Raw genomic sequence first — 17,018 nt, forward strand, 5'->3', positions numbered from 1 at the left:
CAATAGTGTGTATATTGTGAGATAAAAGACCTTACAATATGGACATGCACTTGGCTTCAGTGGGGAGGGGAAAACCCTTTTAGAGGAAGAGATCTCTTATAAAACAGCAAGGAATGTGCACCATGTTACAGCCTTATTCTAAAATGAATTAAGTTTATTTTCACCTCAAAATTCGACACACACTACCCCATGATGACAAAGTGAAAAAAGTTTGCTTAAAATTCTTGCAAAATTATTAAAAATGAAAAACAACATTATAACATGTACATAAGTATTTGCTGCCTTTTCCATGACTCAGGTACATCCTGTTTCCACCAATCATCTGAGAGATGTTTTACAACTTGATTGGACTCCACCTGTGCTGAAGTTGGTTAGACATGATTTGGAAAGGCACAAACCAGTCTATTAAAGGTCCCATAGTTGACAGTGCATGTCAGAGCACAAACAAAGCCTTTAAATCCAAGGAATTGTAGACCTCTGGCTGTAGAGTGTATCAAGGCAGAGATCTGTGGAAGGTCCCAATTAGCACAGCAGTCTCCATCATCAGTAAATGGAAAAAGTCTGGAACCACCAGGACTCTTCATTGAGTTGGCCACCTGGCCAATCTGATTTTATTTTTCTTTCAAGTCTTTCTTCATATCAACTTTGATTTACATTTCAAAATATTCAGCATCCCCTGTTATTTTAGCCCCAGTTGTCACCATGTTCTGGCTTCCTCCTTGGACCTCAGAGACTCTTAATCAAGTTTCTCCATTTGGACTGTCCTTTTTTTGCCTTACCATTACAGCCTTCTCTCTTACAACATTGTCACTGATCTCTGCACTTCAACTCCAGGTAAAAGTATTTCCTTATATAGAAAAAAAATGGGGGTATTTCTATATGCAGATAGTATGCAGTTTGCAGACAGCGGACACAAATCCCTTGATTTACACTAAGTCAGATTTACTAACATATGCACGCCAATAAGAACAAAATTGTAAATCTGAAATGATTTTATGGGCAAACTCATTTTTTGTTCAGGAGGAAAACATTTCCAAGCACATATTAGTAAAATAGGCTGATTGATAAGAAGCCTTGGGGTTTGTTGAGATGTGACGTTGCAAACCTAAGCCATGCTGCCATGTTCTTTTTAGAAGAGGCTTTCTCCTGGTAACTCCTTTGAACAAGCCATACTTGTTCAGTCTTTTTGGAATTGTACTGTGATGGACTTTAACATTTAACATGCTAACTGAGGTCTGTAGAGTCTAAGACGTAGCTCTTGGGTTTTTTACAGTTTCTCTTAGAATTGCACAATCTGACTTTTCTGACTTGGCCAGAACATCCACTTCTGTGGAGACTGTAGCATTATCTTAACATACACCTGAATCTTCCAGTCCTACTGCCAAAGCCTCAGACATGCTGTTGATCACTTAATTATGTGGATTTAATTAGCAGCACCTGGCTGCTACTTACCATCTTATTCCTGTGGAAGCAGTTAGGGTGGACTTGCAGTGTACTTAGTTTTTGCCTTGAGGTCATTTGTGTTGTGATTTGATGCTATGTAAGTGAAATTGAAAAATGCACACTTTTTTCCCTTTAATTTTAAGAGTCTCCATTTGATAAACTTTAAAAAAAAAAAAAAAAAAAAAAACACAGGCAAAAAAAGAAAAGAAAAAGATGTTAAATTCCAAGTCCTCAAAGAGAAGCACCACTCATCAGCCTGCTATTTGGTTTTTAAGCCAAGATCAAGTTCTTGATTTAGGCTGGGGAAGTGTGCTTCAGTCCATTCTGAGCCATAGTTAATTAATGACCATTTGCAGAGACATATTAAAACCTCTGTGGCAACTTTTTAAAATTATAGGTTACTGTAATATGTCTCAAGACTGTTGAAATTGTCACAGTTCTGATCGAGATTCATCAAAAGCTTCTCAATTAGGAGACATCTCAGTTGACACCAGAGAGCTTTTCTATCTAATGAAGTACCTCACATTATGGCCCTGCTAGTAAATTATTCAACTAAACTCCTAACGGGGGGTGGATCGGAAGACAGACAGAGGAAAAAAAAAAAAAGAAAATGAAAGAAGTCTCCTCATCATTTTCAATTCATCACCTTTCTTCCATATTGCCCTGCAGATCACAGAGAATATTCACCTAATCAGATTTATGATTTATCCCATTTAAATTCAGTCGACTTTCTCAAACGCTGAGAGATGGTGGGTGGAGAAGAGGCTGAGAAAGAAAGGTGCAATTTATAATCTACAAAAGAAAGACAATATGTGGGTGACCTCTATTTGAATGAATAAAGATTGGCTTTTTAAAATGTTTCACTATTGCACTATTTCTAATGAGCTTAAATTATCAACAGATAAGTGTCTCAGACTCAGAAATCACAAGGCAGTTTCTTCTGATATGTACTATTAAAGGAAGACTATGGGATTTCAAAATCAGCAATCTTGGTACAAAAAGTAAAGCTATCATGCCATTGCGCTATCACTGCTATCTTATACCACTGAGAATTTTATCATAGTGTAAATGACTCAAGGACAACCTTCTACTTATTTTAGATTTACTTCCTTCTAAATGACTATGATTATGTTACAAAACTGTAACCCAGACAAGTGTCTGGGTTACACAATCCTTTCGCCAAATTCAAATAGAAACAACAATACATGAATGTGTATTGTTGCATGGTGTTTTTCAAGTCACTTTTATTAAATGTCAAATAATACAAACTTGACACAGAAGAAAAATGAGTGTAATTTGACAAACTGAATGCACATCCATTACTTTGTGTACACGGCAGCACTTAATGTCTCGCGCACGTGCATGTTTTTATTGATTTCTAAATATCTGAACCATTTATTCAGCATGTGCATGAAATTCTAGAAAGAATATGTAATCTCAGCCGCCCGCTGTAATTAATTTGTTTTGGACAAATCACTTCATCATGTTTGTGTGAAAGTGAAAAAGGAATGAATGTCAAAAACTTTACTCCATAGTACCGCAAGTGGTTGAAAACTTCCCAAGGTAACTTTAAAAGCAGAATTCACCCAAAAAGGTTTATTTAATCATCAAGATTAATGTGGTCCGAGGAGCTTTCTTAGGCCCCAGTCATGGCAACCACATGGCTACCACTGGCCACTAGGGAATATTTGGGCAAGTTGTTGCTGGAAGTCACTGTGAAGTTAAAGACCAGTCAGTCGCCCCCTGGTAACCAACTGTTGCTAGGTAAAAATTATGTACTGTTGGTGAGTGGCTGTTGGTGGTTGCAGGACATGCAGTGGGTTTAAAAAAAAAAAAAAAAAAAAAAAAAAGATGTATATGATGCTGCAAAAAACAACAACAACAAAAAAAGCTCTTTGGCTGCTAGCAAGTTGCACCAGTCTCCCATAGTTTGCATGGAAGATGCCAACTTGTCTGCAAACATTAGCAAACTGCTCACCAAACAGTAGCGAAACTGCAAAAAGCATGACACAAATGTGAACTGGGGATTGTTCGACTTTAAAGTAAAAATTGTACATCACCACTGAAACAGACGTGTTAGAAAAGCCACGACTTTTACTTCAAAGTTGACCGTTTTCTGTTTCCATTTGGCATCTCACTTTTTACAAGTGTCACTGCCTCTGGGTGGTTAGTTTGCTAGTGTTTGGCGACAAATCTGGATCTTCCATGCAAACTACAGGTGATCATGCCAACCTGATAGCAACCGAAGCAATCACAAGCAGGTTTGTGATGCAGCAACCGTTTTGCAACCGGTTTTACGCAGCAACAGCCTCATGCATCATGTTACCTCTAACTGCTCAAACTGAGGAATTGAAGAACTAGCACAAAACTTTACAGGCACAGGCTTCCCAAATCTTTCTAAAAAGAATCAGCTCTTTATATGAATTATTTTAAGAGCTGGTTTTTGAGCCCGATCGACAGCAAACACAAATTAACCAACTGGAACAGCTTATTGTCTGCATTTGGGATCTACATCTGTGGATATCTGCCAGCTCATCACTGGCCTACCATCCACACACAATGGTTTGTTTGTATGTGTGAGACAGAATACCTGGATAATCAGCAGTAAAACACAGTGGAGGATTACCCCATGGATCATCATGGTGCAAGTCACCAATTTGTTAATTTGTTATTCATTGTAACTTGAGTACACAGACAAAAAAAAAAAGCATAGGCAGAAATACAACAAGAGCATCCAAAGGACAACACACCTCTGGGACACTGGTGCTGTTGCTGCATTCACGGCTCAATTTTTTAAATAGGTGGCACAGAGAGGGAATCACAATATTTAATCAGAAATAAGATGAGTGCAGAAAATTGGAGTAGAAAACGTTTGGGCACGATTTTCAAACAGGCATTGCAGCATAGCATAATATAGTGTAATATTGAGTTTGGTAATTACAGAAAATCGGAAAAAAGTATTTCGACTGTATGCAAGTAAAGTTGCAATTCTACTCAAGTATTAATAGTGCATGGGTTGTATAATCAATATATATTTAAAGTACCTGAAGTAACCGTATTCATTATGTAGAATGACAGTTTTCATTATTGTATAAATGATATTACTAGATCATAATAACCGATTCATTAATCTGTATAGGACTTGAATGTTGCAGCTGTTAATGATTTAGTGGTAGCTTGAGCTATAATACTGCAATTTACCAATAAAATGATGAGTAACTAAAGATTTAAAATAAATGACATGGAGCAGAAACGTCAAAATTTGCATCCAAATAATAATATAATAGAGTATAGGCTGAAAGTAATCTAACACAAAGTGACTTAAATACATTTAAATATATATATTTATATGTATTTATAAATCTAAAATACCTATTGGATAAATGTTAGAGGTGGGCAAACTGATTAAAGTATTGATACTATCAATACTAACACTGGTTCAGTATGTAACTCATTAAATTATGTTACATAAATAATTTTTTGTAAATAACAAAATATACTTATAACATGCACAATTTTAAAAAAATGACTGAACCTTTTTGTGTAGCTGGATAGTGTAGTGGTAAGACTACACACCTCTGTAGCTGGAGTTGCAAGTTCGACTCCTGGCTTAGACACCCCATGCTAAAAACCAAGCCCTGGAATGGCGTGGCTACGTCTGCAGCCTGTCTTCAGCTCGGACACAAGCATTTCACTACATCTTGTACTGTGTATGTGACAAATTAAATTGAAGACTGTCACATATTTGTATAGCCGTAGGTCACATTTAAACAGAATTTGCTCCACAGTGCTTTAGAGGTAGGCACATTTACATTCCTGGTCTCCAGAAATCCCAGTCTCAAATCACATGAAAAACTGGAAGATGTGAATTGATGTATTAACTAATTATTATGGAAAGTAAAGCACTCAGTGATTTAGTGTTTTTCTAAATTTGGCAAATTGATGATGATTCCTATAAATCACAACACACTGCCCTCCGCTACATACACTGCCTTTACCAGTGAAAATATTGATATCTGCATTGATATTAGCAATACTGGCCCTGTATTTACTTCGTGTTGAATCTATACCCAAATTTCTAATATTGCACAGCACTAGTAAATATACCAAGTTGCTTTCCTGCTGGAAGGCAACAAATCCATGCCCTTATTCAATGTTGTTGAACATTGTAAGCTTAACAGTATTACTGTCCAATGCTATTGGTCATGGGGCACCAGGGGAGCCAATCATTTTTCAGGGTTAGCCATCCTCTGCCCTTTGGACTTGCCCATACTACTGAATGTGGAGTAAATGACTGGGAACAAAAATAGTGTAAAAGTATCTTCAAACATGAAAAAAGCCAATAAATGAACCAAACCACACAGCAGCAAAAACATCCTGTTTCACTTTGAGAGAAATGATAGATTATGTATCAGAGATATGTGACACGGCACCATCAGATTCTCTGTTTTTTATGGACTAGTGATAACATTGAAGAGTGTAACTGAGACACTGTGCTTATGTATGTGCATATATTCCCTTTTTAATGATACAAAACTACCCTCTGAGCTGCAAAGCCCACTTTATGATTATAAAAGACGCACTATAGAAAGACCGTGTTTCTTCAGTGGCACTGCATGACAGAAATCTGTTTTCCTAGTTCTAAATTGGATTAGTGAGACGTTCTCCCACCGAGTGTGGAGAGAGAAGCAGGCATGTGGAAAACACTCCTCACTAAGAGGAATCGTCTGTGCGACAAATCATGCTGAAAGGCATAGCTGCTTTTATTGTGGGCCACCGTGCGAGGATGACAAAACTAAACCCAGACACAAATTCATATACAAAAAGGAATACATGGGGACATGTGCGCTCTCCACGCAAGGAAAAAGGCAAACGGATACGGGGAGAGAAAAAAGAGTGAGCGTCTACAAACTCAATCACACAGAAATATCCCAAACTTAAATGTACACAAGCGCAGCTGGGCTCCTTCACAATAGAAAGGGTGTGAAATTAGTCCAGGGCGTGTTGCACTGTGGGAAGGCTTTTAACACATGCCTGGACACCGGCGAGAGGTCACAACCCCTTCCTGTGAGCTGGTCATCGCTGCTCAAAAGGCCAGTTGAAAACAATTAGCTTGGTCATCTCTCGCTCAGAACCACATCCCACAGGAGCTTCAGTTCTGCTGGCAGAATCTTTGAGCCCAGGGGGGAGCCGAACTTGGGTTCAGTTGAGTTAACGTTCACGTCAAGCACCAGAACGGGGGAAGAATGTGTATCGGTGTTGGCGCCAGATGGGCCTATGTGAGTATTTCTGAAACTGCTGGAATTTTCAAGCACCACAGTCAGAAGCCACCTTGCTGATAAGAGGTCAGAAAGACTACAGGAACTCAGACGGTGGTAGTGGTGATGGTGTGAAGGTGTTGGGAATGGTTTCTTGGCACTGTTTGGGTTTCACAAGTTGTCATCTCCAGATGGCTACTTCCAGTTTGACAACACACCGTGTCACACATCTCAAAGGGGTTTCATGACAATGACAGTGAAGCAGACTTCAGTGGTCTTTACAATCACTACAACTGAATCTGTTCCATGTGGCAGAATGGGAGATTGGCAGAATTCCTCAGAGATTTTGATCCATATTGACATGATAATATTTCATAGTTTTTTCAGCTGTCCTAGATATGCTCTAATGGAGTGAGATCTGGTGTATGTTGAGGCCATTTGAGTAAAGCAAACCCGTTGTCATGTTGAAGAAGCCAGTTAAAGATGATTTGAGCTTTGTTGCATGGCACACACTCCAGCTGGAAGCAGCCATCATTGGATGGTACACTGTGGCCATGAAGGGACATGGTTAGCAGCAATACTCAGGTAGGCTGTAGAGTTTAACTTATGCTCGTTTTGTACTGAGGAGATTAAAGTGTGCCAACAAAATCTCTCTCACACTATCATGTGAAAGCTGCATCACACTCATCAGACCAGGCAACAGTTTTCCTGCCTTCTATTGTAGCTTCAGTTCCCTGTTCTTAACTGACAGGAGTGGTACTCAAGTGACGTGTGGTCTTCTGCAGCTGTAGCCCATCTGCTTCAAGGTTTGACATGTTGTCCATTCTGAGAAGCTCTTCTGCATACCTCGGCTATAACAACTGATTATTTCAGTTATTGTCATTTTCCTATGAGCTTGTAGCGTTCTGACTTGACATTTCCTCATTTTGAATCATTCTCTGCAAACCCTAGAAATATCTGTGTGGGAGAATCATACTAGATCACCAGTTTGTGGTGACCCCTACTACATTCAAAGTGACTTAAATCACCTTTCTTCCCCTTTGATGCTTAATTTGAACTTCAGCACATCATCTTGACCTCTACATGGCCTTAATGCATTGAGTTGATGCCCCAGTTGAGTGAACATAGCAGTTAAACAAGTATACCTAATAAAGTGGCCCTTGAGAGTATTTGCACAATATATGCATTGTTTGCATACACTGTGAATTTTTAACATATTGCAGATACAGTCTGTTGCTTATGAATAATTGGAAATATTATTTGATATATAAACTATTATAATGGTTATAAACAAATGATGTAATGGTAATGTAAGACAATGTAATTCACTGCCACTGAAGATTCTGAGCATGATATGAACATCGTGTCATTTTTGTTCTGCTCCTCTCCTCTGTTAGCCATTGTAATTTGTAAAATGCCACAACAAAGCAATGACAGCCATCAGCCCCTCTAGCTACACAAATTTTATTAAAATCTAATCACTGGCGTCCAAGTTATTGTGGGTGACATTTGGGTGAAAAGACAAGGGTCGATCCGTAGCGTCTCTCCTGATTTCATTGTGGGGGACAATTATGAAGTTGATCTAATCCCATTTCGTGTCTTGCCTAGATGCATGACTGCTAGATTTAGCAAATGCTAGGTGTCCTTGAGGAAGGTTTTGAGCATCTACTTCAGGAATTCTCCAGAAGCTAAAACCCCAGTATAGACAAAATAAAGTCACATGGTTTCCTCTTGACCCAAAAAACACCTGCTACATGTTTGAAACCAAATACTCAGCACACACCTTTGAAGCTTAGACAATTCAAAATCACCTTCATTGAGTGAAGGTTATCTACTCCATCTCAAAGCGTAGAGTAGGGTTTTTTTCTGCACGAAAAAAACATCCTGTCCTATTATGCATTTAGCAGAGGTTTTGGCTTGTAACTGCTGAACTGCTACAAAGGAGCAGATTTAAGGTTCAGATAAAAAACAGCAAAGGTGAACTTTGAAAACTAAAGTGCATAAAGAGAATATTTCATGCAAAGCTATCAAAGAGTTGCCTTCTTACAGTTCATTTGTGAGGTTTAAAAGAGTTAGAGTGAGAAGTCACAAAGTTCTATAAACATTTGGTTTTGGCTCAATAGTTTTTCCATTAGATTTAACACAAAGACTTAACATGATATGAGGCACTGTCAGCTGCAATACCAATCATGTAGTCTTAGTATTGTGTTTGGTACACCGTTTACAGGGAGTTAATGAAACTTTTGAAAAGGGGCATTGAGGTGCATTCCCTTTTGGGGGGTAAATAGTGTTTCAGCATAAATGTGGCTTTTTAATATTGATAATTTAGTTTTAGTTGCTTTTATTTTTGGAGTTTAAAGTTTTAATACTGGCTGTTGTTTAGAAGAGTAGATTCTCCTGCTTCTAGGTTAAATCTGAAGCTTCAGCCAGCCACCAGGTTAATGCAAAGACATTACAGTGCCTGGCATAGGACACCCTGCTTTAAGACTAATTGCTGTTGTTACATTTCAGGTTATGTATGGCTCAAACAAACCAGCTATAATGTGGTCATTTGTGTTGTTTAACAAGTGGATTTTGTTTTTACCACTGGGCATAGCCAGGGTATTTTCTGCTTTTGCCATCTCTAGAGCTAACCAAGCAATTCTAACCACATACCACCTGCAGCTTCATGTTTAATATTTTATGATTTTATGGAAAAGCAGATTTTCTAAAGTACCATGCTATTTCTTTACATTCATAAAAGGTTAAATGCTTGGCGCTGCGATACTATAAATGCAGCAGATAAGTAATAGTAATGCCTGCAGTTCACAAGCAGTATCAGACTCCTCCGGTGTTACCCACAATTGCCTGTTTGAAGTATGTATCTGCCAGCTGTAAAGAATACAGTGCACATTTTGGGATTAAGAAGACAAGTCAAGTAAAAGTCTTGAGTTGATAGTCAAATCTCATTCAGCACATTGCATCAGACTTGGCATGAAACAGCTTTCACTATTTTTCTATATCTCAGAAATGGAGATGTGTCTTTAAAATGGGATATCTTAAGATAACTTATTGTTCAAAAGCTTAAAGTTCAACACTAAAGCTGCTTGAGCCTCTGTAGAAGCCATGCCTCTTATATTTCAACACAATTGAAGAGAGACATAAGCTACAGATGTCTTAAACTAAGGCTATAAGATTGCATGAGACAGGAAACGTCTCATCGTCACGCTCGCAGGAGATCGCGATTAGAAACTATTGATGGGACTGATAACTTTAACAACAATATTCTCATTCACAATTGTGCAGAAATATATACACAATGTCTTGCATTGCTAAACAAATGCATTCAGTCTAAAGCCTACAGTTCAGTTTTAATTTGAAAACACTTATAATAAAATGCACCAGGACACATTTGGACATTGACAAAAATAAATAAATAAAAAAAAATCATAAAAACAACAAAAACATGCAACGTGAGCAGAATAAGAAATGTAAACCAGTCTAGCATTGACAAAAGCTGGATGGATAGTGGTTTGAATGGGAGGAGCATTGCACATGAGATGCTGGTGCAATTATGCTTTGTTTTTGACATAATTGCTTTGAAGACAGAAACCAGGTCTGCAGCCGCTCGCTGTCAGTTGCTGTCCTCAAACTGACTTTGTTGACTATCTGCCATCACCTATTCAAAAGATATTTTGTTTTACCCAAATCTACACTTGTATTTTTTTATTTGTCTGGTATTTTCTTTACTGTTAAATGTCTTCCACAATAAGAGTCTTCAAATCCTATTTATTATTTGAGAGAATTAACAATACTTGCACTTGAATATCTTAAAAGATATTCTCTTCCATTCCAAGAGCTGTCTGCCTGAGTCTATTAAACTCCAGACTTAGCAGGGCCTGTCTGACAGTGGAGGGCAGGTGGATTTTAAACCTCTCTATAACCCTGTCAATGAAGGAACTTCACTTTCCCTGTGTGTGTGCATGTGTGCATGCGTGCATGTGTGTGTGAGGTTGTGTAGGCATAGGTGGTGTGTGCGCATTAGTTCCCATGTGCCAAGCGTGTGAGTGAATGACTCACCTCCAGTGACGGTCTGGGATTGCAGAAAAAGAAAGACGGGGCTGGAGGTTAATCTGAGGTTGGTACAGTTCATCAGATTCCTGAAGTGATGTGTGGCAGCTGCGGGAGCAGCAAGCGGAGCCTGGAGAGGTGAATACAGAACTGCAGAATCAACAACACTGACTAATAATAGCCATCCTCACTTTGCACAGAGGTAAACAACAAACCTAAGACATATCTGACAACTGGAGACACCGTTAACGGTGCACTAACTACTCTGTTTCTATTTAAAAGGCAGAGAAAGCACACAGGTTATCCACGTTTTCTCTGCCACGTCAGCCTTTTGCAGGCAAGTACATGACAGGGAATACAGTGATTACAACAGTAATTTGACAGTTTCTGCCCAAACATTAATGCCATCAGTGACACTCAGCAATATACTGGCTATGGTATGCAGCAGCTTTTTTCTTTTGGCAGTGTGTTTCCCTGAGGATCTTCAGGAAACAAAAGCAAGCAAAAGTTGAATTGCTTTTTAAATCCATGAAATATTTTACAATTCAAAATCTACTTACATTTCTTGTAGGAGGTTCCAGTTTTTCATTATAAGCTAATGACTTGTACATCCATTTGGCTTGCACAGTTTTCACTGAAATAATGCAATATGCATTACATTACATTTATCATATATTATATAATAGCACTAATAAACCTAATGTTATTAGATTTAAAAAAAAAAATAAGTGTATATATTATTTTTTGTCTCTTTTACAGTATGTGATTGACAGATACACACTTTAAAATTATTACTATGTTTATAAAAAAAATAGATGGAACATTTCTGTGCAATTAAAACTGAAATAATCATGCAGCTCCCTGGGTAAGATGGCTCATTCCTTAAAATCTTTGTTGGAATTATTTTTAAAAAATAAATCATATTGCTATTAAAAACATAGTCCTGTAAACACTTTTTAAATATACAGCTTTCTGTTCTCTTTCTCTTTATATAGTGAAATCAATTTTACTCTCTACTTACCCACCTCGACAGAGGGGAGGTAAGGAAAGCAAGAAGAGGCATTGAACTAGCTGTTTCTAAAAGAGGAGACAAAAAGGGAAAGACCTAGCCTTTATGGGGGCTGTGCTGGAGAGGCTAGCTGTGTCAGAGAGAAGTAGGAGGCAGAAAAAAGTGTTTGCCCCAGAGTCAGAGCAGCAGCAGATAAACAACCTGCAAGCATAAAAGTCGGGAAGACAGGAGATCTCCAGCATCACTGACATAGATCTTGTAAGCAGGGTGGGAGCTTGTCCTCACTTGTACTTTGTGTTTAATGCTAATTATCAATGCTGGCATGTAACCCCACTAAATACAGCACGTAATGTGATAAACAGTATACAGTACCTTTTTTTAACTAGCCTTTAGCTCAGAGTGCCTCTGTTTTTAAGTGCTCACAGAGCTGTTAGCGTTGTTGTTCCTAATCTTATTAACTGAATACTTACCAGCTAAACAACAAAAGTAAAAATCAATTATTAAGCTGTAATATCAGGAGCGCTCTTTAAGCCGAAAACCTCTTTTCACCATTAACCTGTAACTACAAAAAAAAAAAAAAAAAAGCAGGAATGCTGTTCGAACACTGTGAGCTTTTTGTTAAGCGTGTGTGCAGCATTGATGGCAACAGCAGAAAATGAGCAAATGCAAAAAGCCATTCACAATAAGACTACTAAGCCTCCAGAGGCACAGCCTCTTTAGCCTCAATATGAAAAGACCCACAGACAGACCTGGTATGTGCTCTTTGGATTACAGAAAAATCCTAGGAAAAAAAAAAAAAAAAAAAAAAAGATTACTGCACCTCTTAGCCAACGTACATGCAATGAGGAAGCTGAATGAATGAATAATTATGGCAAGGAGGGCCTGAAGGAAGGTGAAGAGAATAATGGAGGGAGAAAGGGGGAGGTTGAAGGGGTGGTAGGAGTGCAAAATTGGAATTTAAAGTGCAAACAACAGAGCATTTGTGAACTGTATGGTGAGATATGAGTTTGTCTCGCTGATGCATGCAGCTATCGAAACATTTCCCTTTCATATTTACTCAAAAGAGCCTTTGAAAAATCTGAAGAGGGAAGCTCAGTAAATAAGTTTTACAAGAACAGCACTTGTGAGTGGGAAAAAAAACCCTCTCTTTATGACAAAGAATGAACACGCTGAAGTCTGTTTACAGTGAGATCAATGGAGCGTTCAAATAATTGACTAAAAGTTTGTGAAATAAATAGATGAACAAGGCTCATATTGAATTAAGATTTTTCTTCATTTTAATGCTTTGTTTACTTTTGGGCAGAAATGCTGCAGTGAAATCCTCGAGTTACAGTGCAATTCAGATTCCGCAGGGAGCTCAATTATATTGATTTTACTGTGAGCAAAATGAAGAGTACTCCAAACACATGGTGGCATTCATGTTCTGTGTATTCCAAAAGTAAATGTGGGAATAATACATAAGAGCATTTGTTTTTGTTTTTTTGTCATATGTGTACTGTGACAGTGGTCAGTGCTCACATTAAACATGGCTAGCCCCGCCCACCTGATGTTAAACCTTCTGTTTACTGGGACCAGCCAATTAGAAGAAAGTTGGCTTAACAGGAGGGGGAAGGGCGCTAAAGTGGGTCGTCTCAGACAATGGATGAACTGAATGGTTGCACAAAGGCTCTGTACAAGATTGTTTTGAACTGCAAAGAGCCACACTAGTGAAGTCTAAGAATAAAAATAATGAGCTGGGAAAGAGCATAATAACTCCCCTTCAGCAGCAGCTGTGACTGTCCAATTCAGCTGCCATTGCATATAAGTCATGAGAAGCAAGAATTTGGTATATAACTTCTACACCTTGTTTTGCAGACTTTATTACTTTTTTCATTTTGATCAGATGTTTTCACTGATTTTATAAAATTAGCTTTTTTTCCGACCATAAAATGATCTCCCTTATGAAAACTTCAGAGCTGAGCTGTCAATCAAAGTTATCTCAACAGGTGAAAAACAATGAGTGCACATTCCAACAGGAAATGTTCAGACTTGGCTCTGTAATTACAAGCTTGTGAAAAATATACAGTCATGTGCAAAACTCTTAAGCCATCCCTTATTCCTTAATATTTCGCTTCCAACTACCCAGACTTGATGTGTTGTCTAAGCTCACAGAAGGTCTTTCAAAGTTTCTTGGCTGTTTGTTCATTCATTTGCAGTCCAGTCTTTGTTAAGTCTCTTAACACTGACCTATGAATCATCCAGGCATACAAAAGACGCTTAACTCCAGGGATAAATCAGTATTGTGTGTACACATAGCACACAAGGTAGCAAAAGCATATCAGTTTGTTCTTCAGTTTGATCCAAGTAAGACACAGTTTTGCAAGAATACATTAATATTGTTACTCCAGCAAGATTGTCAAAGTGCTATTAGTAAAAAAAAAAAAAAAAAAAGGCATGATGTGCAGTATAAATGGTCTCAGTGGCTGTTAAGAAGCCTATTTTAAAGAAGGTAAACTGAGAGAAAAGGCTGAGGTATCCCACCTGAATGCAAAACACGCTCACAAAATGAGTGGCAACAGGTCTTATGAATCTAAATTTGAAATTTGGTTGAAATCAATATGTACAGATGAGGTAGAGAGAGAGGCGAAACAGCGAGTGTCTACAGCCATTTGTAAAATAGGGTGGAGACTTTCAGCCAGTGGCAGAGGAGATCTTGTCAAAGTTGATAGAATTATGAACACAGAAAAGTACCTTCAGATTTTTACCCACCATGCAATACCACATGTGAAGCATCTGATTGGGCAGCATCTTCATTTTTCATGACAATGATCCCAAACAGTAAAAGCATACCTGAATAGAAAAACACACAATGGAACGCTTTCAGTCATGGATCGTTCTCCCAGGAGCCCAAATTTCAACATTATTCAAGCAGAGAGCAAGTGGAACAAAAGGCAGCCAATATTTAAAGAAGAGCTTTGAATGTCTTTCAAGAAGCCTGGAGGACTATTCCTGAAGACTACTTAAAGAAATGACGATAAAGGTTGGCTAAAAGAGTTCATGGCTTGTTAAAGAATAAAGGTGGTCACCCCAGGTCTTTGCTTTCAAGCTTGTTAAAATTGTACAAACTCTGTTTTTGCCTTTTATACTGTGGTTTTATGTATGATTGCACATTTCTATCAATCTTTGCACCCGTTTCCTATCTAACCAAATATAAAGAAAGATGGGTGGCTCAAGACTTTTGCAGCCCTGTATACTATATGAATAAGGGTATATATGGATGTAAATATTTGTTACCTATGCAGAGTTTGTACAATGTTGGCTCAATTCAAATGAACTGATCACTTCTAACACAATAGCTATCAGTGCACTTCCTGCAATATCAGCACAGCACGCTGGATAATCTACTAAATGTGCAAAGTGCATCTTAAATGACAGGAAGTGTGCTTCCAGGCAGCCATGACTAACAAATAACGTGCACAGTGCCAGACTCAGAAAGCGTGTCACATTATATTCCAAATGCTCAGTAAATCTGGCTCTGCGAGCTTACGTCAAGCAATTGTAGATTTTTAACAGCAGCGTTATAAATCAATGACAGGGGCAGATCAGAGTGTTACCTTGAAGACAAAGGTCAAAATTAAAAACTGTTGAATGAATGAATCTATAGTGCCAAATGGCAAACAATACAAGCGCCCAGTGCCAACCTCTCTATTTGGTTTGCCATAAGTGAGAGCATAAATGAGTAATTGAGTTAGTTCAAGAGCTTTCGGTGCACTTCATATATAAACAAAAAAAAACTTTTTGAAGAGTCCACCCTTCACAGCTGGGAGCCTTATCTTCAAAAGAGTACCAGCACTGGGGCGCCACTCTGCGGGGCAAGAAAACACCAGAACATCTTACACCCTCCACATCAAAATGCAACAAATGAAAGGCATGAAATTCTCTCTGAGAGTCCCAACCCTCACAGACCACACCATCAGGTGAGGGTGCAGCCAGGCTGTCTGGTAAATACAGCTCTGCTTCTCCTAGCGATCCCAGTCTTTCTGCCAAGAATCTTGTTCTTCGTTATTTTAATTCTGTTCCCTCTCCAGGACACACACCTCTTTCACACAAACAATCTTCACTTTTTTTCCTCACATTTACTCCCTCCTACACATGCCCCTCCTCTTTGCTTTAAAAAAAAAAAAAAGAAAATCAATCTCACGTTCCCTCCTCCTTTCTCGTCTGTTTCTCTCTGCTGTGCATGCCGTAGTGTTTTGCCATGGCTCTTACCTTTTCCCCTGTAGGGCTGTGTGTCTGCTGTAATGAATTGTACTTAATTGCCAACTGGGACCCACAGCCTTAAATATAATTCTCAGGACACTTAACCCAGGTCACAATGAATGATAAACACACCTTAATAAATGGGCTTGGGCTCGGAGCGGAGAAGAAAACCATTTTTCTCTCAAGACCCAACCACAGGTAGGCAGACACACAGAGTGTATTGTAAATAATTGCAGAAATAATTGGTACTTTTAAACACATAATCCAATTTTCACACTTTGAGGGCATATTCACATAACACTGCCATGCCTATTCACCTGAAAGAGAACTGAAAATAAAGTGAACAAAGCTTAATTTAGCCCTCTGCATTAAATCTATGTGGCATCTACAACAAGAGTGGCTAACACTGTTGCCAACATATGCAGGTGCATGGTGTACCTGGGTTGCTAGGCGATTTTGCTGAGCTGGTGGTGGAGTTCCTATCTTTGAGGTCACGCCTTTCCTTCCAGTCAACTCAAAAAATAGCGGCCGAAGATGTTCTACCAGTCATCACCCAAAGAATCTGGAGTGTTTGTCATGAACTGTGTGTGGAGCAGGCAGATAGGACCCAAATGCAGACTTTCAGAGGCAAAACGTGAACTCAAAAAACTCAGCTTTATTGCTGGCACAAGTCAATACAGAAACTAAACTAGGAACATAACACACAACCAGGTATGAGGGAGATCACAACACTAGACAGAAGAAAACAAAGGGCTTAAATACACAGGGAATGACGAGGGAACAGGAGACACATGGAGAACACAGCTGGGGCAAATTACACACAACGAGACAGAGGACGGAAAGCTAAACATAACACATGAGACAAGGTTCCTTCAAAGTAAGAGAAGCAAAACAAAACATGGTGCACACAGACAGGAGACCACCAAAGTAAAACAGGAAATAACCGGAACGCACGCACAGAGACGCAGACAGACACACAGAGACATGACTGGGGAAACATGGATAAACATGACAGGCAG

The 17,018-nt window shown here is 38.7% G+C and overlaps 1 long non-coding RNA gene across 2 annotated transcripts; it reads right to left on the reverse strand.

Annotated features, from left to right (window-relative positions):
- Window positions 1-279: 279 nt before the first annotated feature.
- On the reverse strand, window positions 280-16,710 carry LOC120433959. 2 transcript variants are annotated; one of them, XR_005608863.1, is made up of 4 exons: window positions 16,438-16,710; window positions 14,509-14,589; window positions 10,761-10,881; window positions 280-506 (listed from the first exon to the last, which is right to left on the reverse strand). It is a non-coding gene; the product is annotated as an uncharacterized LOC120433959 (long non-coding RNA). The 2 variants fall into 2 exon arrangements; XR_005608864.1 differs by lacking the exon at window positions 280-506 and adding an exon at window positions 5,005-5,149.
- Window positions 16,711-17,018: the final 308 nt, after the last annotated feature.

This window comes from Oreochromis aureus, linkage group 17 (genome assembly GCF_013358895.1).
Source record: "Oreochromis aureus strain Israel breed Guangdong linkage group 17, ZZ_aureus, whole genome shotgun sequence".
NCBI classification, from domain to species: domain Eukaryota; kingdom Metazoa; phylum Chordata; class Actinopteri; order Cichliformes; family Cichlidae; genus Oreochromis; species Oreochromis aureus.